Source organism: Desmodus rotundus, chromosome 8, assembly GCF_022682495.2.
Source record: "Desmodus rotundus isolate HL8 chromosome 8, HLdesRot8A.1, whole genome shotgun sequence".
Lineage (NCBI taxonomy): Eukaryota > Metazoa > Chordata > Mammalia > Chiroptera > Phyllostomidae > Desmodus > Desmodus rotundus.
The window spans coordinates 52129424-52156172 of NC_071394.1; the positions used below are offsets into that span (position 1 = coordinate 52129424).

Sequence of the window (26749 nt, forward strand, 5' to 3'; positions counted from 1 at the left end):
AATAGGTAAACAACAACAACAAAAGAAATGTGATTTTAATTATTTATCTGACTTTAGTTGTTGTATGGTAACAGCAGTGTGCCCTGACCTATCACCATTTTTCTTGAAGATATTTCTCTTGATTTGTTTCTTTTTCTTCCATGTTTAGATTACATTTTTAATCTATTCGATCATTTGTTTCTAATACAATTTAGAAAATGAAGATTAATTTTTTGTCATTTACAATTATAAAATGTAATACACGTTTCTATGAGTTTCAAAATGTTAGAAGGGAAAGAAGTATGTTATAATCCTTGCAACTCTATGTTTCAAACTGCAGTTGTGTCGTGTAAAAAGCGTAAGCATTAGAATGAAAGAACTGGATTTGAATTTTGGCTTACTAGTTTGTGAGCCTCTAATTCTTAATATGTATAATAGGTAAAATTACACTTACTTTAAAGTGAGAAATATTTAGCAGAGAGTTCAAGGGAGCATTCAGAAAGTGGTACCTATTACCATTATTCCTCTAATATTGACACATCATTATTTTAGGCTCCTGAGCAGGAATAACTTGATTTTAAGCACTTATATTTTGATATATTCATATCAGGTACAGATTCTAAAACTTTTTTTATTCCAACAAGTTCTGAGAAAAGTTTTATAATATAAAAGCTTATACCTATGACTTAATATCTATTATGAATTCATACTTTGCCAAAATCTTTGTCTTTTTCTAGACCAAAATTAAATATATAAACTTCAGTGGCAGAAAGTATTACTCTTAAAGTAAGTAGTCTGCTCTCAGTAAAATCTGTATCCAACTACTTGGTGTTATATCTAGTAGGGTTTATCATAAACGTTGGCAACAAAAAAACAATATTAAGAAATATTAAGAAAAGGCTAACAATATTTCTGGAAAGAACAGCTGGTTGATCTTTGCAGAGGAGAGTCTGTATGGGGCTGTGAGTAATGTTAACGTTATCTCCTTGAATGATTTAAGTATGATTAATTTTCATACTAAATTTCTTGTTACCAAGCTGGTCTTTGACTTCTGCATTTGTTTCTTTTCAAAAAGACCACACTAATATATTGAACTCTAAATATAAGATGAAAGTAGTCTTGGAGTCAGTTTTGTGCTTCTGAAGTACACGGGCCTCTCCAGATCTGGGCAGGGAGGACACTGCATTAGGTCTGTGTCCCTGAGTCTACTCACATACCTTTAGGTCTTGTCTTCTTCAGTACGATGAGAGTCAGCTTCATCGTCTAACCTCCACATTCTGAGAAGACTACACTCCTTACAGTTTGTGGGCAGGTTTAAGTCAATGCATAAGAATTATAGGATCTAGTTATGCAACAACTTGCAATTTATCAAATTCTCATGAGAGCTAACCTTTTGCTAAAGATATTTAGTCATGGCCCTTTAAGTGACTTATTAGACTGTGCTACTCTGCTGGTAAAATAAAATACTTATTAGCAAAAACATCTGAACCTCTAACCAGACTATGTCAAATAAATTTGTGTAAAAGGGGGGCGATTAAAAGGGTACAAAGAGGTAGGAAACAGGTAAAATTATGCAAAATTTAATAAAGTGGAAAACTCACCTTGGACATGTAAAACACTGTCATAAACTAAACAAAAAGATTTATTTCTTTTCATTATCTCTAGTGGCATGTTCATAATTATGAAAGTATTAAAATTATAAATATTAATTTAGATAAGCATATATTTGTTAAAACACAGGGTCCGATATAAATAACGCCCCTTCTTTATTACAAAATCATAAGCATGTAATTCTGTAACATAACAATATCACACTCAAGCACACCACATGACATTTTAGGTGAAATGTTCAAATTAAAACTATAAATTATTACACCCATATTATTACCAACCACACTCAAGCAGGAGTTACTTCTGCCAGACCCTGTATATCAAGTTTATTCTGATAATCAGGTGATGACATATACATTGTAATTTGATTAAAACTGGTCCTCTATGAGCCTTTTTGTATATCCCTTAGGATGCAAGTTTTATTCCCAGATCTATTTATCTTACTGCCTTATGTTGTCTCACAAAAAGAGAGAAATTATTAAATAACTACAGTTCTCTATAGATAGTCAAAAATGTAAAACCATTAGACATTTCAATTCTTTGAAATTTTGTCCATTTTAAATCTGTTTGTTCATCATACCTAGCTATTTTATACTTCATACCAAGGGGAGATGAGGACCTAAAATTTAGTAAACATTTTGATGCAATTTGTAGAAAACCAAAACCTTGAGGAACAGACATTCTCTCACACATACCCTAGGAATAAGCAGACAAAAACATTCCACCAGCTCAGCCCCCAGAAGACTGTCTTGGGAACACGAAGGCAGTATGGAACCAAGGCGATGCACTGGAGTTTTTATTAGTCCATTCTAATTAGCAGCAGCCCTGCTGGAAAAAGGACTCCAGAGGCATTCCCCTTGATGGGTAGCCAAAAATAACCCAAAGCTGTCTAATTGTGCTCTGTGCACAGCTGTGGTGAGAGCAAGGCATTGTGGGTGGTAGATGGACCTGAGACTGGAGCCAATGATGGTAAACAAAAGGCCCAGGAGCCAAATCTGGCACTCTGCTTTGTTTCTACCTGGTAGCAGCGCTGAGCAACTTGCCCCTAGTTAAGGAGTAGTTACGTTTCTACAGTCCTAAAATTACATTCGGCCCTTTGAAGGCAACTGCAAGGCTGATGTGGCCCCCAGTGAAAATGAGTTTGACACCCCTGATAGATCCAAGTCTGTTGCAGGGACAGACTTTGAGACCTTTGGCACATCACACAATCTCTGAGTGTGAGTTTCCCTGTGGATAAAATGGGATCTTGAAATCTGTTCCACAGAATACTTTCACAAATTAAATGTGAGTAAGGTGTGATTGCTATTGAATACTACATTTGCTCATGTAGACAAAGGAGAAACTGTGCATTAGCTGAAAACTGTCAGTGGAGAAAGCAGGCTCTGATAAAGAGTACATTTTATTTTGATTTCACACATTACCATCGAAAGCCACAGTAGACTAACAGAATCTGAGTTCTATTTTAAATCAGTGAATATTTTAGCTTTGTTCATGGGTCCTTTATACATGTTCCTTGATGGCCCTTGCCCTATTTTCCCTCATTATCCCTCTCCACCCTCCCCTCTGGTTACTGTCAGTTTGTTCTTTATTTCAATGTCTTTGGTTATATTTTGCTTGCTTGTTTGTTTTGTTGATTAGGTTCCACTTACAGGTGAGATCATTGAACAATAATAAAACATGAAAAAAATTAAAAATAAAAAAGATTTAAAAAAGAAGTCATATAGAAATTCAATTCTGATATAAAGTACATAAAATATAAAGCAAACTTCTAATTTATATAGAATGTAAAATATATCTGCACTTGTATAAGCATATATTCAAATATGTATATACATAATTATAGCTTTTTCATTCTATAAATGAATATGCACTATAACATTGGATATAAAAATTACTTAAACCACTTTTTCTTTGTTCTTATCTAACAAAATATACATTTTAATAGGTTTCAGGTTTTCATCATGACAATAAAAGAGAAATAAGCAAAAAAATATTTTAGTTTGTGGGTCTTGTGGTCTCTATTGCAACTACTCAACTCTATCACCCCAGCAGAAAATCTGTATGGGGTAGAGTAGCAGGGGATGGACTGGGGGCTCATGGTGGCAGTCCAGGCAAGGTGCCAAACTGAACGGGAGAGGCTTTGGGGTTGGAGAGAAGCGAGCAGACCTGATAACATCCACTCTGGAGATCTGGCAAGTTGCTAATGAGTAAGATGCTGTGAGAGGAATCAAGGTGACTCCTGTGATGTGGGCACCGTGCACTGACTTGGAGAAGACTGGAGGAGAAACAGAGGGGGCAGGGGATGAGTATCAAGAGTCTGTTTTAGACCCTAAAGTCTGAGATGTCCATGAGAGCTCCCATCGTGGCAAGTAGGTAGCTGGATTGATGTGTTTTGAAATGAAGGGTTGGCCTGGGCTAGAGGCACAAATGTGAATTTGTTAGACTGTGTATGTATAATATGTAGCTTGCTGCACTGTGGTATAGTCATGAGCTATGGTGGGAAAATTTTTAGTATAATCAATGGGATAGTACTACTCTAGAATCTGCACTTCCTTTTCTAAAACTGTAAAGAATCTATGGAAAGTTTTCACCCTGTCTGGCATGGCCAAGTTGGTTGGGCTTTGTCCATGAAGCAAAAGGTCACCGGTTCAATTCCCAGTCAGGCCATACTCCTGGGTTGTGGTTCTGGTCCCCAGTTGGTGTGCATGTGAGAAGCAATGAGTCTATGTTTCTCTCTCACGTAGATGTTTCTATCCCTCTCTTTCTCCCTGCCTTCCCCTCTTCTAAATAAATAAGATCTTTAAAAATAATAATAATCTACTGAAAGTTTCTATGTATTTATTACAGAGGTCAGCAAACTAAGGCACATGGGCCAAATCCAGACCACTGCTTGTTTTTGTATGGTCTGCGCACTAAGAATAGCTTTTACATTTTTAAACGTTTTATTTATTTTTTATATAAAGAGAGGGATTTATTTTGAGGTATTGGCTCACACAATTATGGAAACTTGGCAAGTCCAAAATCTTGATGAGCTAGGCGAGCAGGCTGGGGACTCAGGGAAGGGTTGCAGTTTGAATTCAAAGGCTGTCTGCTTTCTTCGTGGGTTGTTTTTTTTTTTTCAGATTTTGTTTAAAAATTGCTGTCACTATTACAGATGTCCCCCAAAAGCAGTCTGTTGGCAGGATTCCTTCTTGCCTGGAGACCGGGGTCAGTAACTCAGGAACAGCTCCATTTATACAGGGCAAGGTAAGGGGGACGGGCATGGAGCTTCCACGTCCTTTATAGGTGATCCATTCTCCTAGCACTTTGATGTGTTCACCAGCACAAAAGCTCAATGTTTATATTTCTAAATTGTTGGGGGGGGGTAGAAATCAAAAAAGGAGTAACATTTTATGACACATGAACATTTTACAAAGTTTAAATTTCAGTGTCCATAAAGTTTCACTGAAACACAGCCACACTCATTCATTCACATGACGTCTGTGACTGCTTTTGCACCAATGGAGAGTTGAGTAGTTGCAATAGAGCCCACGTGGCCCGCAAAGGCTATGGTATTTACTCTCTAGTCTTCTACAGAAAATATTTTCCTACCTCTCATCTATAATCTAAATGTAAGTGTTCAGTTTTGCTAGGTTCTCATAGGAAGCAATCTATAGGAAAGCTACGTATGAAGTTAGTTCAACCAATAACAATGTTATTTTTTAGAGAAATAGTATACTCCCAAGAAAAAAAATTTTGGAAAGACAGACCAATAATCCAATTAAGACAATCTCCTACAGGAAATAAAATCAAAGGATCTAATTTAAGGTTCCTTTTGGTATCTACCATTTCAACATCTAGCTTTTCATACTAACAGGAAAACTTAATGACAATCAACAAACTCCAAAAATGCTAATGAAAAAGAGCCAAAGGGAAATAGTATGCACAAATGTTTTGTATATAAGAAAGCTCAGATTTGAGAGCCTACCAGGGATTCAGATTACTTACAGCCTGAAAGCTTTGAATAGGATGGGAGTTTTCTATTTCATATCATCTATGATAGGATCATTATCACAGGATGAAAAATTCTAACTAATAATGGACATAAAGCAAGGTTTGAGTAGCCAATGCTACTATCTAGTAAGAGATCACGGAGAATTTTCTATGGAGAAAAGTAGATTTTGTGCAAAAAGAGATGTAGAGGAAAATTTTCCCCAGACATACGTATAAGGAGTAGAGAAGGCCAGTTTGTCACTTATGAACACACCTTTTTGTACATTTTAATCTGTAATTTGCATGTACATTAACACATTTCATAAACCATCTGCTGTAATTGGTGGAAGAGAAGTTCTTCAACCAGCAAATATCTTGTGCCCAGAATAAACAGAATGTGTTAGGAGAGCTCCAGGAGTTTGGACCAGAGTGAAAGGGGGCTTTTGCAGCACCGGGTGAGTTCCTCCTCTCGCTTGTGATCAAACGAGGATGCCTTTGTGGGTAAGAGTTGCCACAGTTCTAGCTAACAACTTAGGGGCAGTGATAGGAACTGTCATCACAAATGTTACTCAATAAAGACAGTTAATATAAAAAGGGATGTTACATTTAAGAAACATAATAACTATGATAAGCACACTTAAAAATATAATATCCACATAATAACTGCATTACCTTTTGATACCTGACAAAATTAACAATATTCCAGCATAATTTAATAACTAACTGTATTAGTTTTCTAGGGCTGCCATAACAAAATAGTAAGTGGCATAAACAACAGAAGTTTTATTTTCTCACAGTCTGGAAACTAGAAATTCAAGATCAAGGTGTGGACAGGTTTGCTTTCTTCTGAAGCCTCTCTGGTTGGCTTATTGATTGCTGTCTTCTCACTGCGTCCTCACACGGCCTTCCTTCGGTGCAAGCACATGCCTGGTCTTTGTGAATCCAAATTTCCAGGCAGATTGGATTACAATCCAACCCTAATTTTTAATTTAATCATCTCTTGAAAGATCCTGTCTCCAACTAAGTTCACATTCTGAAGTTTGCAGGTTAGGACCTCAGCACGTCAATCAGGGGGCACAATTCAGTCCATAACATTAACTGTATCACATTGTTTCTTCATAGACTCTTGACATGACTGCTTTTTCCACCCTCCATCTTCTTTACATGCACTAACATGTGGAACAAACTGAATGCATTGCCCTGCGGATTGTCCTACATCCTGAATTTGTGTGCTTCTTTCTCACAAGGCTCATTTGTTCCTCCTCTATTTCCTAAATTCCTGTAAACTAACTAGATGTTAGATTCAAGGGCTCGAATGGACTTAGGTTTAATGACTTGACCAGACCACCTCATGGGTGGTACTTGCACTTCCTACTCCATCAGAGGGACACCATGTGTTCATGACAAGCTCACTTTTTATTTTGTAAAGGCTTTTCTGAATGCTTGGCGGTTCACTTCATTTACAAAGTGCTGATAGGTACAAGGTCCATTTGAGCGCATGCTGCAAAGGTAACAGGTGCTCCTCTTCTTACAGGAGCCTTTGCTTGCCAAAGGATCTTGACAGTGTCCACTCCAGGCCAGCCCTGGAAGCCCCATCTCACATCGGGTCTGGAGTGGCTCCTGATGCCCCACTCTCCTTTCACCACCAGGTGCCTTCCTCCCTACCCCTTGCTGTAACTTCCCTGGCTGACCTGAAGAGTAACAACAATGACGATGATGATGATATTGCATTTCCCCCCTGCATTGTTTATTTGCAAAATTGTTCTAGATTGAGGAAACTGCCTCACCTTCAGAAATGCATCGGAGAATATCAGATGTTCCCAGACTCTTGTCCTAGCACTGAAGCATGTTCAGAGTGTACCTAGAAATATGGGTGGTGATTAGGCAGCACAGAAGGGGCTTTATCTTTTTTTTCCCTTGGGAGGATACCTTCCTTGTATCACTTCAGAATCAAAGAAGAAAAACAAATTTCATTCTTAATACTCTATAGCTTTCTTCCTTACTTCAGGCACTTAAATGTGTGAGTTTGTAGAGGATTTAAATTCACACCAAATTTCAGATCACATTCTTAAGTTTATGTTGAAGCATGCATAATATACAATGCCCTCTGGGTTCTAGATTTATTTAGATTTCAAAACCAGAGGTAGATCTGAAATATGCACAAGATTGAACACAGTAAGGGCTTATGTGCCATTAATTGCGCTTCTTCATTGTCTTCTCTATTAAATAACTAGTTACACTTTATGCCTTTCTGTTTCTCTAGATGCACTTTGGGAACCCACTTCTTCACTGCTAAATATAAGAAAGACTATAAATACAGCCGTTCTCTAGGCCAAAGAGGACTTCAAGTGCTTTTAAGCAAGTAAAGGACTTTCACTCCTGACTGTGTCACTAACCTGTGTCTGTAAAGGAGTGCACTGAAGTGCCACATATGACTGGCACGTTCATCTGAACTTCCCAGTGAACATGATGTTCAGGGAAAGGATTGTCATGGTGCATTTTTTTCAGATACACACTTTAATATTTCTACTAAATATTAGGAACTGTACATAGTTCTGGTCTGTAATGCAACATTTTCTCCAGGTGTCGGCTGTCAGTCCCCATACTGCCTACATCCAAGCTTGCCTGATGCTCTTATATCTGTCTCTCCTCTCCATCACCTTAGTGTCTGTGGCATTGGTGTTTGTCACTGCAGCCACCACACCAGTACACCACAGCTACCCTTCCCTACTATCTTTTATCTCTTCTTCCTCTTTTTCCTTGGGTATTTTTTCTTTCATTTTTTTTATTTTATTCTTTATTTTTATTTATTTATTTTTATTGTTGTTCAAGTACAGTTGTCTCCATTTTCCTCCCACCGCATCCCCCCACCCCGCCCATCCCCACCTCCCACCCTTGAACCTACCAGCTTTGTCCATGTGTCCTTTACACATGTTGACAACCCTCCCCCTTCTTTACCCGGTTGTCCCCTTCCTCCTCCCCCCTGGTGACTGTCAGTTTGTTCTTTATTTCAATGTCTCTGGTTATATTTTGCTTGCTTGTTTTATTGATTAGGTTCCACTTATAGGTGAGATCACACAGCATTCGTTTTTAACCTCCTGGCTTATTTCACTTAACATAATGCTCTCCAGTTCCATCCATGCTGTCAGGAAGGGTAGGAATTCCTTCTTTCTTTCTGCTTACTGCTAGGATTATATCCTAAGAACCCTGAAACACCAATTCAAAAGAACCCATGCACCCCAATGTTCATAGCAGCACAATTTACAATAGCTAGGTGCTGGAAGCAACCTAAGTGCCCACCAGTAAATGAGTGGATCAAAAAACTATGGTACATTTTCTTTCATTTTTTGATGTGTTTCAGCTTTAAGTCATGGAATGCCTTTGCCATACCCAAAGAAATTAATAATACCCAATGAAAACTAACTTTATAAAACAGAAAGGGAGAATGACTTGGCCAACAGAAGTCCAGTGCAAGCAAATGACTTATGTAAAGTCACCAATTTAGGGACAGAAGTGAACTCATGTCCAACATTCCAGTCCAGCATATTGCCTTTAAAGTAAGTTAACAGCATTTGAAAACCATTTTATTAAGATATAATTCACATATTTTACAGTTGACCCATTTAAAGCGTACAGTTCAATGGCTTTTAGTATATTCAGAGAGCGCAACTAACACCGTAATCCATTTCAGAACATTTACATCAATACACAGAAAAACCCAACACCACTTTCCTGTCACCCACCAAGCCCCTTTCTTCTGCAGCCCCTAGCAACTACTGATTTACTTTCTGTTTCTACAGATTTGTCTATTCTGGATGTTTTATATAAATGGAATCGTACAGTCTGTGGCCTTTTCCATTTGGCTTTTTCCACTTAGCAGTGTTTGTATGGTTCACCCATGTAATTGGCATCTTAGAATGAGAAAAAATTGAGAGCCCTGGCTGGTGTGGCTCAGTGGATTGAGGGCCGGCCTGCGAACCGGAAGGTTATAGGTTTGATTCCCAGTCAGAGTACATGCCTGGCTTGCAGGCCAGGTCCCCAGTTGGGGGTGTGTGAGAAGCAGCTGATCTATGTTTCTCTCCCACTCTATTCGTCCCTCTCTCCCTCCCTTCCCCTCTCTCAAAAAATAAATAATACAACCTTTTTTTTAAAAAAAAAAAAAAAAGAAAAACTGAGAGATCATCTTGTTGCTTCAGTTTGCAAACAAGAAAACTGAAGCACAGGGTGGTGGCCCATGCTGAGGTCATGGAGTTCATGACAGAAAAGTAAGGCCTGAACCGGGACTTCTTCCAGCTTAGCCCACCAGGGGGTTTTCCTTGTGCTTCCCCAGTGGAAGTACAAACATGCTCTTTGCTCTGGTTGACAAGCTGACAAATGTACATTCCTCCTTTCTGCACTTTCCATTCTCAGTTTTTCTCAGCTATTTTTATCCCCTTTTTCACACACTCAGAGGCATTTTAGGTTACTTCTAGGTTTGTGAGTGGCAATGGTGCCAGATGTCTGTGTGTGAATAAGTGGGACCTGGCTATTTGACTCTGCTGAATATAGTGAGAAAGGTATGGGATCAATTTGTTTATGATCTTAAAACACAATATAAAGACTTTCCATAGTATTCATTCTATCTTTTACATTAAATATTATCAATAAGTACTAAGCTTAATAATATGGCATTGGAGTATCACTTAATAGTTTTCACAGACACTTCATTCTCTAGTTTACTGCTTTTAACAAATCTTAAGGTGGCTAATATTGTACAAATGAGGAGATGGAGGCTTAGAAAACCGAGGTGATTTGGCCTTGGCCTCACAAGTGGTAAAGGTCAGAATGGAAGGGGACCTCTGACTTAAAACTCCATGGTCCTTTCACTTATGGTGTGGGCCATTACACGGACTTATTGAAATTCTTGACAGATTGAGTGCTCATTATTTTCAATGATTCTTCTGTGAGTACCAGGTGTGAGCTGGAGGGCCAGCCCAGTGTTACAGGAATCCTCCAAATGAACCTGATACTCCCATTCCATTGAGCCTCTCTGATCTGGTGCTCACCTGGTCACCTCAGGGATGTTCATCTTGTGATCAGATTTTACCAGATGCCCCTCTACCTCCAATCCACTGTGCTATTACTCTGTCATCAGAAAATCACTCTAGTTCTTGACAATTGTCTCTTAATGTCTATTTCCCTTTCATCTCTCACTGAAATCTGGCTACTTTTTAAGAACAGTGCTTTGTCCTTGGCCCTGGTCTATGGTGACCTTTTTCCACTGAAATTCCACCATGTCCCTCCATTCTTCTTCTTCTTTTTCTTTTTAATCCTCACCCAGGATATGCCTACACTGGAGAGTGAGAGAGAGAGAGAGAGAGAGAGAGAGAGAGAGAGTTATAAGAGAAAAATATCAATTTGTTGCCTCCCATTCGTGCCCCAACCGGGGATCAAGCCCTCAACCTAGGAATGCACACCAACTGCAACACTTTTGGTTTATGAGATGATTCTCCAACCAACTGAGCCACCGGCTAGGGCTTGGCTTATCCTTCCATTCTTAAAAGTAAGATTCATGTCTCTTTGTTTTCTGTGGCCACTTTCAAACATTGACTACCTGTCTTTCCTTAGAAACTCTACTTCTTAAGTTCTGACACATGCCAAACATGGATGAACCTGGCGGACATTATGCTACGTGAAATAAGCCAATCCCCAAAGGACAAATATTATATGATTCCACTTATTTGAGGTACCTGGAATAGTCAAACTCAGAGAGACAGAAAGTAGAAGGATGGTTGCCAGGGACTGGGGAAGGGAGGAATGTGGAGTTACTGTTTAATGGGGACAGAGGTTCAGTTGAAGAAGATGAAAAATTTCAGGAAATGGGTGGCAGTGATGTTTGGAAAACAGTGTGAATGTACTTAATGCCACAGTAGACTTAAAGGCTTGAAATGATTACTTTCATGTTGTATAAATATTCTACAATTTAAAATACTTCTTTTGAATGAATATCTCTAGACCGGACCCCTCCCTGTCAGTCATCTGCTTGGCCTTAGGGCCCTGCCCCTCATGTAGAAGCCTGGCATGCGGGCCATCATTTTCTCGCCAGCAATGTTCCTGTCCTCATTCTTGATTTCTTCAACATCCTTGTAAATTATCTGTGCTACACTCTGGCTTCTCAGCTACTTGACTTCTCAGCTCCAGAAATCTGTTTGTTTACCACACATGGGTCCTCACTTACATGAGCATCACCCTTACCAGCTGCACCTCCTCAGAAATCTCACTGTCATCGCCCTACCTGTGACTTGCACCTCCCTTCACTCAGGCTCAGTCACTCTGGTTCTTTGCTCCATAAGTTCTCTAGTCTCTGAGGCCTCCCACCCATTCTCGTCTCTCTGACTCACATGTGCTCAGCACCCTCTTTCTCATCTTCATTCACTACACTTCCCCCATGTTCCAGGGACATGGCAATTTCATGTGTATTTACAGTTCTTCTTAGAATCCTCAGCCCCACATTATGTATGCCTGCCTCCACATTGTTGGTCTCACCTCAGGTGTCCCCTCCTCAGAGACCTTCACTGGCCACTAACTGTAGCAGTACCCACCCCTCATCATGCTCTTTGTAGCAGTCCCCAGACCCAAAGTTCTCTTACCTATTTCTTTTCATGGTTTTTGCCTGTTTCTTTCACTAGAGCATAAACCCTTTGCAGAGACTGTCTAACTCACCCCTGTTGGCCCAGCACCTGCAACATTGTATAAGTGGTACTCAATAAACATTAGTGACCAGTTCAACAGGAAAAATCCTTTGAAAATAAACCAAAATCATATTTTTAACCTTTTTACACTAGTTTATAATCAGGCCATTCTTTATCTGATCCTCCTGATAAGACATCAAAGACTCAGCATACTTTCAATATTTGAGAAACTATGAAACAAATTAGCCAGGAAGGGTGTTAAGAACGTATCCCCTCTACCATTTGCTCACAATGTCTTGTTAACAATATCCCAGGATGCTAGAGAATATAAACGCCTTTTGCAAAGTCACCATTGTGCTTATTGGACTCCAGATTTATACAAAGAACTTTGTAGGATTTCTGCATGAAACAGACACCATCTCAATCACTATTATACTTTTCTAAAAGTTCCTCCTCCATAGTGCTTTCCAATTCTTGACACAGGGTCAGAAATTGAAAGGACAAGGAAAACACCTTGTGGTAAGAGTAAAATTACAAAGGAACATTTAAATAGGAGAGAGAATGCAAGCAAGTGTCTGGAGTCTGGAGTCTAACATGCCCACCGTTAGAGCTGCAAAGACTTCCCAGGTGAGTTGTTCATCTGCCTCGTGTTCCTTGTGAGGCTCACAAAGTCAAATGCCCTGACAGGTGAGGCATCCTGATAATTATAAACTCACTCGTTCCTCCCTTTTTCCATTTCACATCTTCTTCTGGCCTTTCCTGTTTTTCTCTTTAATGTTCTTTGAAATTGTACCATACACATAGAAAAATGCACATGTGGTTTGATACATTTTCACAAACTGAACACACTCATGTAACCAGCACCCAAATTGTGCAACGGCACCTTACAAGCTCCCAGAAACCTCCTCATCAAGGGCAAGCACTATTCTGACTCCTAACAGCATAGAACAGTTTTGCCAGGGTTTGTGTCTTATTTAAATAGTATCATACCATATGTAGTTGTTATTTTTTTCATCTGGCTCTTTCACTCAACATTTTCAGTGAGATTCATCCACATTTTGAGGTAGCTCTCAAGTGATCATTCTCATTGCCAAATAATATTACATTGTATGAGTATACTACAATTTACTCTTTCTACTACTGATGAATTTTTGAGTAGTTTTACGGGATTATTTATAGTATGTATAAGAATATTCTAATGCATACTTTTGATACAACTTTTCTGGTTAGTACATACTGAGAATTTCAGTAGCTAGGCCAGAGGGTGGCATATGGTCAGCTTTAGTAGATTCTATGAGCGTTCGGAAGTTGGTCGTACCAATCTGTACTTCCATCAGCAATGTAGGTTGCTCTATACTATCACCATTACTTTGCATTTTCTTCATTATTTTAGCCATCCTGGGGTGTGTGTGCGCATGCCATTCTCTATGTTTTAATAACTATGTGAGCTGCATTGGATCATTACACTGACTATTAGGTTATGGATATTGCTATGAAAATGAAGAAAAAGCTAAGCTTTTAAATGTGAAAACAAAATGAGTTATATTTATATTTTTGACAGAGGGATTAGGTGGATCAGTTCATGCACTGGCAATTAAGTTCATTTCCTCTAAATCAAAATAGGTAATTTTATTAAACAGTCATGTTATCAAAATTGTGTGTGCATGTATGTATGTTATATAGATATGTATATACATATAAAGTATGTTTTTAATGCTTATTTAGAATATTACTAGTGCCTATTGTATACTAGGCACTATTTTACCATCATGAAAAATCCACTGTATTAATTTTTTTATTTTTGAAAAATACACTTTATTAATTATGCTATTACAGCTGTCCCATTTATTTTCTCCCCTCTATTCCCCTCCACCTTGTATCCCCCTCCTACCAGCATTCCCCCCACCCTTATAGGTTCATGTCCATGGGTCATACATATAAGTTCTTTGGGTTCTCCATTTCCCATACTATTCTTAACCTCCCCCTGTCTATTTGTACCTACCATTTATGCATCTTATTCCTTTACTTTTCTCCCATTCTCTCACTCCCTCTCCCCACTGATAACCCTCCATGTGATGTCTATTTCTGTGATTCTGTTCCTGTTTTAGTTGTTTACATTGTTTCTGTTTTTTAGGTTCAGTTGTTGATAGTTGTGAGTTTGTTGTCATTTTACCATTCATAGTTTTGATCTTCTTTTTCTTAGATAAGTCCCTTTAACATTTCATATAATAAGGGCTAATATCTATAGTATAATAAGTGATGATGAACTCCTTTAATTTGACCTTATCTGGGAAGCACTTTATCTGCCCTTCCATTCTAAATGATAGCTTTGCTGAATAGAGTAATCTTGGATGTAGGTCCTTGCCTTTCATTACTTTTAATGCTTTTTTCTCAGCACCTTCTTGCCTGCAAGATTTCTTTTGAGAAATCAACTGACAGTCTTATGGGAACTCCTTTGTAGGTAACTGTCTCCTTTTCTCTTGCTGTTTTTAAGATTCTCTCTTTATCTTTAATGTTGGGTAATGTAATTATGATGTGCTTTGGTGTGTGCTCCTTGGGTCCAACTTCTTTGGGACTCTCTGAGCTTCTTAGACTTCCTAGAAGTCTATTTCTTTGTCAGATTGAGGAAGTTCTCTGTTATTTTTTCAAATAAGTTTTCAATTTCTTGCTCTTCCTCTTCTCCTTCTGGCACTCCTATGATTTGGATGTTGGAACATTTAAAGTTGTTCTGGAGATTCCTAAAACTCTCCTCATTTTTTTGAATTCTTGTTTCTTCATTCTGTTTTGGTTGAATCTCTATTTCTTCCTTCTGGTCCAAACTGTTATTTTGAGTCCTGGTTTCCTTCCTATCACTGTTGGTTTCCTGTATATTTTCCTTTATTTCACATTTCATAGCCTTCACTTTTTTCTCTATTTTGCAACCATACTCAACCATTTCTGCAAGCATCCTGATTACCAGTATTTTGAACTGTGCATCTGATAGGTTGGCTATCTCTTCGTCACTTAGTTCTGTTTTTGGAACTTTGATCTCTTCTTTCATTTGAACCCTATTTTTTTGTCTCAGTGTGTCTGTTAAGTTGTAAGGGGTGGAGCTTAGGTATTTGCCAAGGCAGGGAAACCCTCTTCACTGTGTTGTGATGCTGTCTATGGGGGAGGGGTCAGAGAGGGAACAACTCCGCTTGCTTGGCTCTTGGCTGGCTGTCAGTCACTTCCCCTGCTACCCACAAGCAAATTGGGCCTTTCTGGTGCTGATTCCCAGTTGGGTGGGTTTGTTTATGGTCTGGGATCTTGTGGATCTCTCCAACAAACTGTCCTGTGAAGTTTCTCCCGCTGCCACAACCCCCATAGGTTTTTACTGAGGTTTACTGAGGTTTTGAGGCTTCATTTCCCTGCTGGAGCCCTGGATTGCACAATCTGTCCTGCTCCCCAGTTGTTCCTCCTGGTTCATCTGCACACAAATGTGGAACTGCCCAGTCTGCCAGCATCAGCCTCACCAGCCCAGTACTCCAGCTGCCACCTTGCTGCGCATCCTCTGTCACGGCTGCCCGACTCTGTCCCTCTCACCAGTTTGAATGAATGTTTCTTCTTTAACTCCTTGAGTTGTCAGACTTCCATACAGTACTATTTTCTGGCAATTCTGGTTATTTTTTGTTTTTAAATCTGTTGTCCCTCTTTTGGTTGTGCAAGGAAACAAAGTATATCTACCTATGCCTCCATCTTGACTGGAAGTGTTACATTAATGTTTTATTGTAGGTTTCTTTTTAAAATATTTGGGACATGGTGAACAAATAATGTCACATCTAACAATTGTTACAGGAAAATATATATCAGTATAGAAAAATGTGTCAAATTTGACTACTCTGGGATGCTAGTTAAATAATCCCAGCATTGATTTTAACCTTTTCTTGACCATATCTGTACTTCAGCTAGCCCCCTTCTACAGTGCTTAGGTCCCTGAGAGATAGCACATAAAAAAAAACTATGAGGAAAAAAAACCAGATTCCTGATCCTTTCTGCCCACAGTCTTTGCAGAATCTCTTACCCTGATGACCTACTTTGACAATAAAGCACTCTGCATGCTTCTCTCTCAGTTCTTCAGAGCCTAAGCCAGAGCAGCATCAGCTTTTTCCTCTGTCCCTTGGCCATACCTTCTCTACTATCCAAAATGTAGAAGGATTTCCAAGCAAAAAGCACTCTTATCTAAAAGTCAGCTCCCTCCCCACCAAGTATCTCCACCTAAAATGTTGCTCCAGAAGGAGGAGTGAAAAAAGAAAGACCTCAAAGAAAGAAAGGACATTTATAACACTCTCATAGCTCTTTCCAAAATGATAACCTTTTTCTAGTGATCCAAGGCAAGAATGGAGGCAGAGTGATTAACACAGAAATCTGTCATGATTCAAGGCTCAGGATGTCAACATGGGCCATGGCACACGGAGAAAGAACAGAGGATAGACATGAAAGATGTGCTGGAGGTAGACTTCACTTGGTTTTTATGTTAGGTGGAAGTGAGAGGAATTGGGAGTAACTTCAGGCTTTCTTAGATGACTAGATAGACAGTAACTCTGCTTCCCAAACTAGGCAAACTAGAAAACTTCCCACAAGACAAACTAGAAAATGGAGTGGATGGGTGGGCTTATCCAGGGAAATGATAGTTTGACTTTAGACATGAAGTTTTCCATGTTACAAATACTTTCTCCTGTTTTTTTTTTCTATAATTTGCAATGATTGCTCAGAAATTCTTGTCAGAGCCTATTCCTTGCTGTGAAACACTAAAAAGCTGGCAGAAAGTATCATGTAATTTGGAGACTCACTAAAGCAGCCACACAGACAAGATTTTAGTACTTTTGGAAGTACCCCTTGGTTATCCATGAGAATGCACCTATCTGCCATAACTCTGAGAAATTCCCAAAGTGTCCTGGCATAAGGAAATCCCCTGATAAAGATTTCCATCTGCAGTTGCAAAATTCTCTTGAGTATTGGTTGGTAGTAAGAAAGAACAAATCAAACATTCATAATTTATTAATTTCCTTCACATCAGACTCTTTCCTTATTTCTAATATTTCCCAAAAGCAATTGTAAAAGTTGGGTTACACAATATGTTCATTTAGTAACAGCAGAAGAAAAGAGAAACACATAACTATTACAGTCTTAAAACCTTTAGTAGCTTAAGTTATAAACTTGGCAACAGCTATATAAACAAAATAAAGATTTCCATTCAAAGTCACTGTAAAACAGATGGTAACATACTTAAGTAGTGTTTAAAGGGTAAGGACATGTGTAAGCATCCATCTGGAAGTAATTAAAATTGTAGAAAGTCCATTGTTATTATTAAGCTTTCAGTCGACTTCCCCTACTAGAACAATGAACCAGCTTTTTATTAAAATAGTGCCCAAATTATTCAGACAGTGAAACCAAAGACAGAAGTTTTTGAAAACTCATAGTTTTACACAGAGAGTTAAAATTGCCCACTAAAATCCACTAGCTACTAAATATTATTAGTAGTTTCTGTGTCATTTAAGGAGGAATATATCTTTGATTTGATTTTTGGTCTAGTTATGCTGAAGTCAGTGCTCATTATTCCAGGTCTTCATTCATATTTCATAACTAGAGTGAGTTGAACTTTTTTTCTGGTGATGACTAGACCACAAGACAACATGCTAGTGTTCTCTCAAACTTAAAATTAGCTTTCTTCAGGACCCAGCTAAACAAAATAGAAACATCACTGTTCACTTATTTCCCAGATGCTAATAATGACAGGTGGAAGTGGGCAGTGGGCCTGTTTGTGACTTAATTAGCATCAGGTGATTAATCAGGTGTTAATCTTTGGCCTATTTATTGAGACAGCTGTATTTACCTATAGTTATTTTCAGAGTAGATAGCCAAAACCTACTCCAGCTGGATTTAGTTGGTCTGTTTTTCAAACTTCATTGAGTAGATTCTTGAAGGAGAGAGAATGAGCAGCCAGAAGATTTCCTGTGGCTTAATCAGCCTTAAGCAACATCCTCAGAAACCACTCCTTTCAGGTTTTGGGAGTCTGGTGCTCGTCACTGAAGATAGTACTTCTCTGGAACATGCTTAAGCACTTTTAACAGTTCCCTTTTCCAAGCCTGTTCACTTGATTTCTTCCAGTTCTACCACAAGCAAGAGGCGTGGGCTAAAAGGGACTTGGATCATAGCTTGGATCCTAAGGTTGGGTATCTACCCACACTCTTAGGAACCCAAGTTTAGGAACAAATGTTTGCAGAAGAACCTATTTATGCATATACTCAACCCTCTCCCCATGTCGCTACTGAGCACACCCTGGATGTGCTGTCCTGCAGGCAGAGTAGTGATATAGAATATGTAATTAAATGTGATATCTGTGAAAAATCATCTGGCATCCAGGAGAAGATATTTTTTAGAAAAAGCTTTTCCAGGCTGGGAAAACTTAGAAAGCAGAAAGACCAAAAGGAGGGTAAAATTAGGAGCAAGTTATGCAAAATATGCAGAGAACAAGGAAATGGGAGTGTATCTTGAGGGTGCAGTGCAGAAAATATTCCTGGAATATTGCCATTCTTTTTATGCTCCTCCTTTTCATGTACCTGCATACCACAGTCAGTGGGAGTCCTGAGTGAAAAAAAAAATGAGTATAAGTGGCTCATAAGGAAAAGAGCTTTCTTTGCTCCTAATACAGAGCAGCAGCTTATCATTGAACCCCCTCCCAAGAAAATATTGGGAGAAATATGTATAGGGCACACTGAGGAAATAGGTAAAATTAGTGTAAATGGGCAAAATTAGCGTGTCCTAATATAATGCAACAGGAAGTCTTACCCTTATGGCCTAGGAAGAAGACTCTCCTTATTTGTGGACAATCTAGTATAGTTGGTACATTTGGAATTTGGAAAGGTATGAAATATCCAGAAATAGTTCTCTGTCTTCACCTCCTACCCCATTTTAACTTCATGGGTACTTCTTCAGTGTGAAAATAGAAAATAAGCAACACTCAAGTCAGTTGCTATTGCAACATATGGTAATGTTGAACAACAAGGCCTCACTGCCTGGTGCACATAGAACCCAATACTATGGTACCAGCTTTAGAAAAAAGAAAGGGTGTATGTTTGCAAGTTCTGCCTCAAGGAGATAGGAAGAAAAGCTCAAATCTATCCCCCAGATCCAGGGTTTGAGGTGCGATTTAAAGGGTTTTAGTACCCAATCTTCCTGGACCATGCACTTCTAAAGGGTTCTAGCATTCAGGTTCTGATCATGTCCTGGTCCTTTGGGTTGGGGAACAGTTAAGGGTTAACAAGTGTTACGAGTAAGTGGGGTAAACTTTGGTTCTGGGTCTTGTTAGAAACAAGATAGAACCAGTTTGAGTTGATTCTGCAGCTACAATAACAAAAATCTGGTAGGAATGATTAAGTGGATTTGGTAGCATGAATAAGCAGCACTGTGCCATATTCCTACCAGTCCCATTCTTGAGTATCTCAGATACAGGAACTATATAACAATTACTCATTTTGATAAACCATCTTTTTTGTGAAACATTGGATGTTCCCTGTGTGTTGACAGCCTTCCCATATCTATTAAGATTTAAAGAATCTTTTCAAAATATGTAAAGAATTAGAGAGATACCATTGGTTTGGGATGTAATGATTCTATTGTGAAGTAAGTGGCCAGGCTGATAGGCTCTTGCATTCAATGATATTATGATCTCAGAAAACGAATGGAAAACTCTAGAGGTGGCTACATACTGTGTGATGTTGTTTATACGCATCCTGGAAAAGGCAAAACTATAAGTAACTAATGCTACATTATTTTAAACCTTGAAGAAGGTCATAAAAAATAACAAATGTATTAAAAATGATAAAGTCATACAGGCTACATTTTCTAATCACAATGCAAAAAAAGTTATAAGCTAATGACAGACTAGTGAAAAAATTAAAAATAGACTTCTAAAAGCACTTGGAAAGCAATCTGAGCTGAAATTAAACCTGAGCTCTTTGGAGCTGAGCTATTAGATCTGAGCTTTTTGGAATTATAGTAAAGTGCCACATATCAAAACACATAGAATATGGTCAAAGCAGTAATTAGATAAAAATTATAGCCCAAAAACATTAATTAGAAAATAGCAATGACCAGGAATAAATGAATTAAGAAGTGCCAGAGGCTAGGAGAAAACTAACAAAGTAGTTGTCAAGAAAGTAGATAAATAAAGAATAATGGAAATGAAAGCAGAAATTAATAACATTTACAGTTAACAAAAAGTAAAATCAATTCATAGAAACTTAAAGTAAGTTCTTTGGAAAACAGAGCTATAGACTAACCTTTGGAAAATTTGATAAGGTAAGATGATTTTATGGATTCTACCATAGCTTTAAAAAACAGGTAATTAAAATGTGGTGCATTAAAACATGTGTAAGTCTTTCCAGATTAGTTTAAACAGAGATCAGATCAAGATGATTTAAACTGGAACAAGGATGGCTCCCACAATAAAACTGTAAACCAATCTCAAAGTAAATTAAGATGCCATTAATAATAGCATCACAAACTGCAAGACTACAAATTCCTATATTTAGAAATAACCATGTAGCAAAGATTGATTGAGTGCAGAGTTCCAGTGCTTCACTGGTTTTTCTTCATTTACACTTCACCTCCAGGTACTATCCCAGTTCTGTGGTTAAGGGAAGCACCACTCAGAGAGATGAACTGACTGTTCACCTCTTTGAGGTCCTACTGCTAAATCACAGGAAGAGATAGGATTTTAACTAATTTCTCTAAATCCTCAGTCATAATAGATAAAATTAATTTTAAAAAATTTTGACAATCTTATAAATAAAAAGTAATACCTGGTTTTAATTTGTATCTCTTTTCCTTCCATGATTTTCTGCCAAGTAAATTTTGAATCATGTTTAATTTTGATTTTGCATCTCCAATATTTACAGAATACTTCATTATCTCACATAGTTCTCATTCTCATCTCAGGTGAATTAATCTTACTCGCTTTAAGCTACTGTTTCTGATACTTCACTGTGAATGCCAGTAGTTTTCTACGTTTTATTTTTGGTAAAATTGAACTATATATAGCCTTGGCTGGTGTGGCTCAGTGGATTGAGTGCCAGCCTGTAAACCAAAGGGTCGCTGCTGGTTCAATTCCACGTTAGGGCATATGCCTGGGTTGCAGGCTAGGTCCCCAGTAGGGGGCGCATGAGAAGCAACCACATATTGATGTTTGTCTCCCTCTCTTTCTCCTTCCCTTCCCCTCTCTCTAAAAGTAAATAATAAAATCTTAGAAAAATTGAACTATCTATCTATATATCTATATCTATATATATATATATAGTGTATGTTTGTGTGCATTATTTCTTCATTTATTAGTTAGTAAGCTTTTATAAAGAGAATCATATCCATACCAACTACTAGGTTACCCTGAAGTAATATTTGTATAAGAAAAGCAGGATAAAAACGTGCTTCTTTGCTCTTATTTACCAGTTTTCAAAAGCAGCTTGTTCCTTAACACTTTCTAAAAGTAATCAGTGAGTGGATCCAAGATGGCAGAGCAGTAAGTGGAAGCTACATTAACCTCTTCCTAGGACCAATCTGAAATTACAACTAAATTGTACAGAAATCATACTGAGTAAGCAACTGAACACTAGCTGGATAGAAGCCTTATAACCACGGACAGACAGAAGAAACCACTTCACTGCAACATGACTGGTAGGGACTACAGAGGGGACACTAGAGGGCTGACTGGGCTCTCATGAGCAGCAGCTGGAGCTCCGGAGGGATATTTCAGTGGCTAGAGGGTTCCCCCAAGAAGTGTGGGGTTCTAAGCCCCAAGCTGGACTCCCCAGCCTACAGCACCAGAGCGGGAAAAGAACCCAGTTAACATCCAACTATGAAAGCCAGGGTTTCTGTGTGCCAAGGAGAGATGGCTGGAGACTTAGAGAACCACTTAAAGGGCCAATGCACAAAATTTTGCTGGCAGCCACTTACCCCAGGCTCTGGCAAAGGGAGGGCAGAGTGCACTAGAGACACTTTAAGAGAGTCTGGGATTGGTGGCTCTGGTGAGGGAACTGAAGGAACAGTTGTCAGGATCCCTGTGTTGAGTCATTCCCTATAATGCAGGAGCCATCCTTCTCAGGCAGAGCACTCCTCTCCAAGTAGGATCAGCCTGAGGAGAAGCAAGAGCACTGCCCACAGTAATTACCCTGTCCCACCCTGTGGAGCTTAAGCAGGAATGCTGATTACAGATTGATTAGTTTAACAACTGATCAGTTTAATGACTAAATAGTTTAACAACTAAGGTGGAAAATACAAAGAAGCAGCAAAAATGGAAAGACAAAGAAACAGACCCCAAATGAAAGAATGAGAGAATTCTCCAGATGAAGAACTAGATGAGATGGAGACAAGCAATTCATCAGATACAGAGTTTAGAGTAATGATTATAAGGATACTCAAAACCATGAAAAAAAAACATGACCCATAAAAAAGGACCAGTCAGAAATAAAAAATGCAGTGTGTGAAGTAAATAATACACTGGAAGGAATGAACAGTAGGTTAGATGAAGCAGAGGGTCTTATCAGTAATTTGGAAGACAAGCTAGAAGAAAAACACCCAGGCAGATCAGAAAAAAGAAAAAAGGATTTGAAAAGATGAGGAGAGCTTAAGAAACATTTTGGACAACAAAGCAGAACAACATCTGCATCATGGGAACACCAGAAGGAGAAAAGAATGAGCAAGGGATTGAGAACCTATTTGAAGAAATAATAACTGAAAACTTCTCCAATCTCATGATGGAAAAAGACACACAAGTCCAGGAAGCTCAGAGAATCCCAGACAAGTTGGCCTGAAGAGGCCCACATGAAGACACATTATAATTAAAATGACAAGGGTTAAAGACAGGGAGAGAATCCTAAAACACACAAGAGAAAAGCAGATAGTCATCTACAAGGGAACGCCAAGTAGACTGTAATCAGATTTCTCATGAGAAACATTTCAGGACAGAAGGGAGTGGCATGAAATATTCAAGGTGATGAAAAACAAGGACTTACAACAAAGGCTACTTTACCCAGCAAGGCTATCATTTAAAATTGAAGGAGAAATAAGGAGCTTCCCAGACAAGTAAAAACTAAATGAGTTTGTTGAAACAAAACCGGTACTGCTAAAGCAGAAGGAGAAGGAGAAAAGAGAAAGGTAAAAAACAAAAAACCACAGAGGAAAACAGTACAACAATAAAATGGCACTAAATACATATCTATCAATTATCGCGTTAAATGTAAATGGTTTAAGTGCTCCAACAAAAGACAGAGTAGCCAAATGGATAAGAAAACAATACCCATATAAACGCTGCCTCCAAGACAGTCATCTCAGATTGAAAGATGCACACACACTAAAAATAAAGGGATGGAAAAAGATATTTCATACAAATGGAAAGGGGAAAAAAAGCTGGTGTAGCAGTACTTATACCTGATAAAATAGACTTTAAAACCAAGTCTATAGTAAGGGACATAGAAGGACACTACATAATGATAAAGGGAACAATTCAACAAAAGGATATAACCCCAGTAAACATATAAACACTCAACATAGGAGCACCTAAATATGTAAAGCTAGTCCAGATGGATATAAAAGGAGAGACTGACAGAAATACAATCATAGTTAGGGGTTTTAACACCCCATTAACTTTGATGGATAGATCTTCCAGGCAGAAAATCAACAAGGAGACAGTGACCTTAAATGACACACTATATCAAATGGATTTAACTGATATCTTCAGAGCATTTCAACCAAAAGGAGGAAAATATACATACTTTTCAAGTGTACATGGAATGTTTTCTAAGATACCACATGTTAGGACACAAAACAAGTCTCAATAAATTTAAGAAGATTGAAATCATATCAAGCATCTTCTCTGACCACAATGCTATGAAACTAGAAATCAATCACAAGAACACTGAAAAACACCAAGACATGGAAGCTGAACAACATGTTATTAAACAATGAATGAGTCACAAGGAGATCAAGGAAGAAATCAGAAGATAACTTGAAACAAATGAAAATGAGGACATAACAGTCCAAAATCTGTGGGACACTGGGAAAGCAATCCTAACAGGGAAACGCATACCATTACAGGTCTATGTCAAAAAAAGAAAAAGAAAAAGCTCAAATAAATGTTCTAACTTCACACTTAAATGAACTTGAAAAAGAACAAAGAAAGCCCAAAGTAAGTAGAAGGAAGGAAATATTAAAGATCAGAGCAGAAATAAACAAAATAGAATCTAAAACAACAATATAAAAGATTGATGAATCCAAGAGCTGGTTCTTTGAAAAGATAAACAAACCTTTAACCAGACTCATCAAGAAAAAAAGAGAAAGAACCTAAATAAGTAAAATCGGAAATGAAAGAGGAGAAATAACAACTGCCACCAAAAAAACACAAAGGATTATAAGAAAATATTATGAACAACTATATTCCAACAAACTTGACAACCTGGACCAAATGGATAAATTCCAAGAAACATAAAATCTAAAATGAAATCAGGAAGAATCAGAGAATCTGAATATAGAGATTACACCTAAAGAAATTTAAGCAATAATAAAAAGGCTCCCAATTAAAAAAAAAAAAAAAAAAAAAGAGCACCCTGGACAGGATGACTTCACAGGGGAATTTTACTAAACCTTCCAAAAAATACCTCTCCTTCAAAAATTATTTCAGAAAATTCAAGAGGAGGGAAGGCTCTCAAACTCATTTTATGAGGCGAGCATTAGTTTAATTCCAAAACCAGGTAAAGACACTACAAAGAAAGAAAATTATAGGCCAATATCTCTGAGGAACATAGATGTTAAAATCCTCAACAAACTGAATATTAGCAAACTGAATATTAGCATTAGCAATACATCAAAATGATCATACACCGTGACCAAGTGGGATTTATTCTGAGAATGCAAGGTTGGTACAACATTCACAAATCAATAAATGTGATTCACCACATAAACAAAATGATGGATTGAAAACCACATGATCATATCAATACATGCAGAAAAAACATTTGATAAAATCCAGCACCAATTTATGATAAAAACTCTTAGCAAAGTGGGACTAGAGGGAACATACCTAAACACAATAAAGGCCATATGTGACAAATTCACTGCCAGTCTCATACACAATGGACAAAAACTACATGTGTTCCCCTTAAAATTGGGAGCAAGAAAGGGGTGTCTACTTTCATCTCCCTTATTCAACATAGTACTGGAAGTCCTAGCCACAGCAATCAGACAAGAAGAAGTAAAAGGCATCCAAACTGTAAAGGATGAAGTAAAACTGCCTTTATTTGCAGATGACATTAAGTGTACATAGAGAACCCCAAAGATTCCATCAAAAAACTACTAGAACTGATAAATGGGTTCAGCAAAGTAGCAGGATACAAAATTAATATTCAGTTGCATTATTATATACCAATAATAAACTAATAGGAAGGGAAATCAATAAAACAATTCAATTCACAATTGCTTCAAAAAGAATAAAATACCTAGGAATAAACCTAACCAAGGATGTAAAAGACTTGTACATGGAAAATTATAAGACACTGAAGGAAGAAATTGAAGAAGATAGATTCCACTCCACAAATAGGTAAGTTCCATACCATGTTCATGGGTAGGATGAATTAACATCATTAAAATGCCCATACTACCCAAAGCAATGTATAGCTTCAATGCAATTCTTATCAAGATTCTAATGATGTATCTCACAGAACTAGAACAAGTATTTCAAAAATTTATATGGAACAACAAAAAGACCCCACATAGCAACAGCAATCCTGAGAAAAAAGAACAAAGTTGGAGGAATCATGCTACCTAATATCAAACTGTACTATAAGGCTATACTAGCCATAGTAATCAAAACAGCCTTGTACTGTCATAAAAACAGGCACATGGGTCAATGGAACAGAATAGACAGCCCAGAAATAAACCCACACCTTTATAGTCAATTAATATTCAACAGGTAGGAAGCACATACAATGGGCTAAAGGTAGTTTATTCAATAAATTGTGTTGAGAAAGTTGGATAGATACATGAAGAAAATGAAACTAGACCACCTTCTTTCAGCACACAGAAGAATAAATTCCAAGTGAGTCAAAGACTTAAAGGTTAAACCCAAAACCATAAAAATTCTAGAAGAAAACATAAGCAGCAAAATCTTGGACATTGCTCATAGCAATTTTTTATCAGATATACCTTCCCAGGCAAGGGAAACAAAAGAAAAAATAAACAAATGGGACTACATCAAACTAAAAGTTTTGCACAGCAAAGGAAATCATCAACAAAATAAAAAGCTCACAGAAAGGGAGCACATATTAGCCAATACATCTGTTAAGGAGTTTTAACATCCAAAATTTGCGAAATACTTACAAAACTCAACACCAAAAAACCCCACAAATAAGCCAATTAAAAAATGGACAAAGGACTTGAACAGACACTTCTCCAAGGAAGAAATACAGAGGGCCCAGAACATATAAAAAGATGCTCAGCATCACTAG

The 26749-nt window shown here is 37.9% G+C and overlaps 1 protein-coding gene across 1 annotated transcript in view; it reads left to right on the forward strand.

Annotated features, from left to right (window-relative positions):
• The window catches only part of RGS20 (regulator of G protein signaling 20), a 121792-nt gene that overhangs the window by 39043 nt on the left and 56000 nt on the right, over positions 1–26749 (forward strand).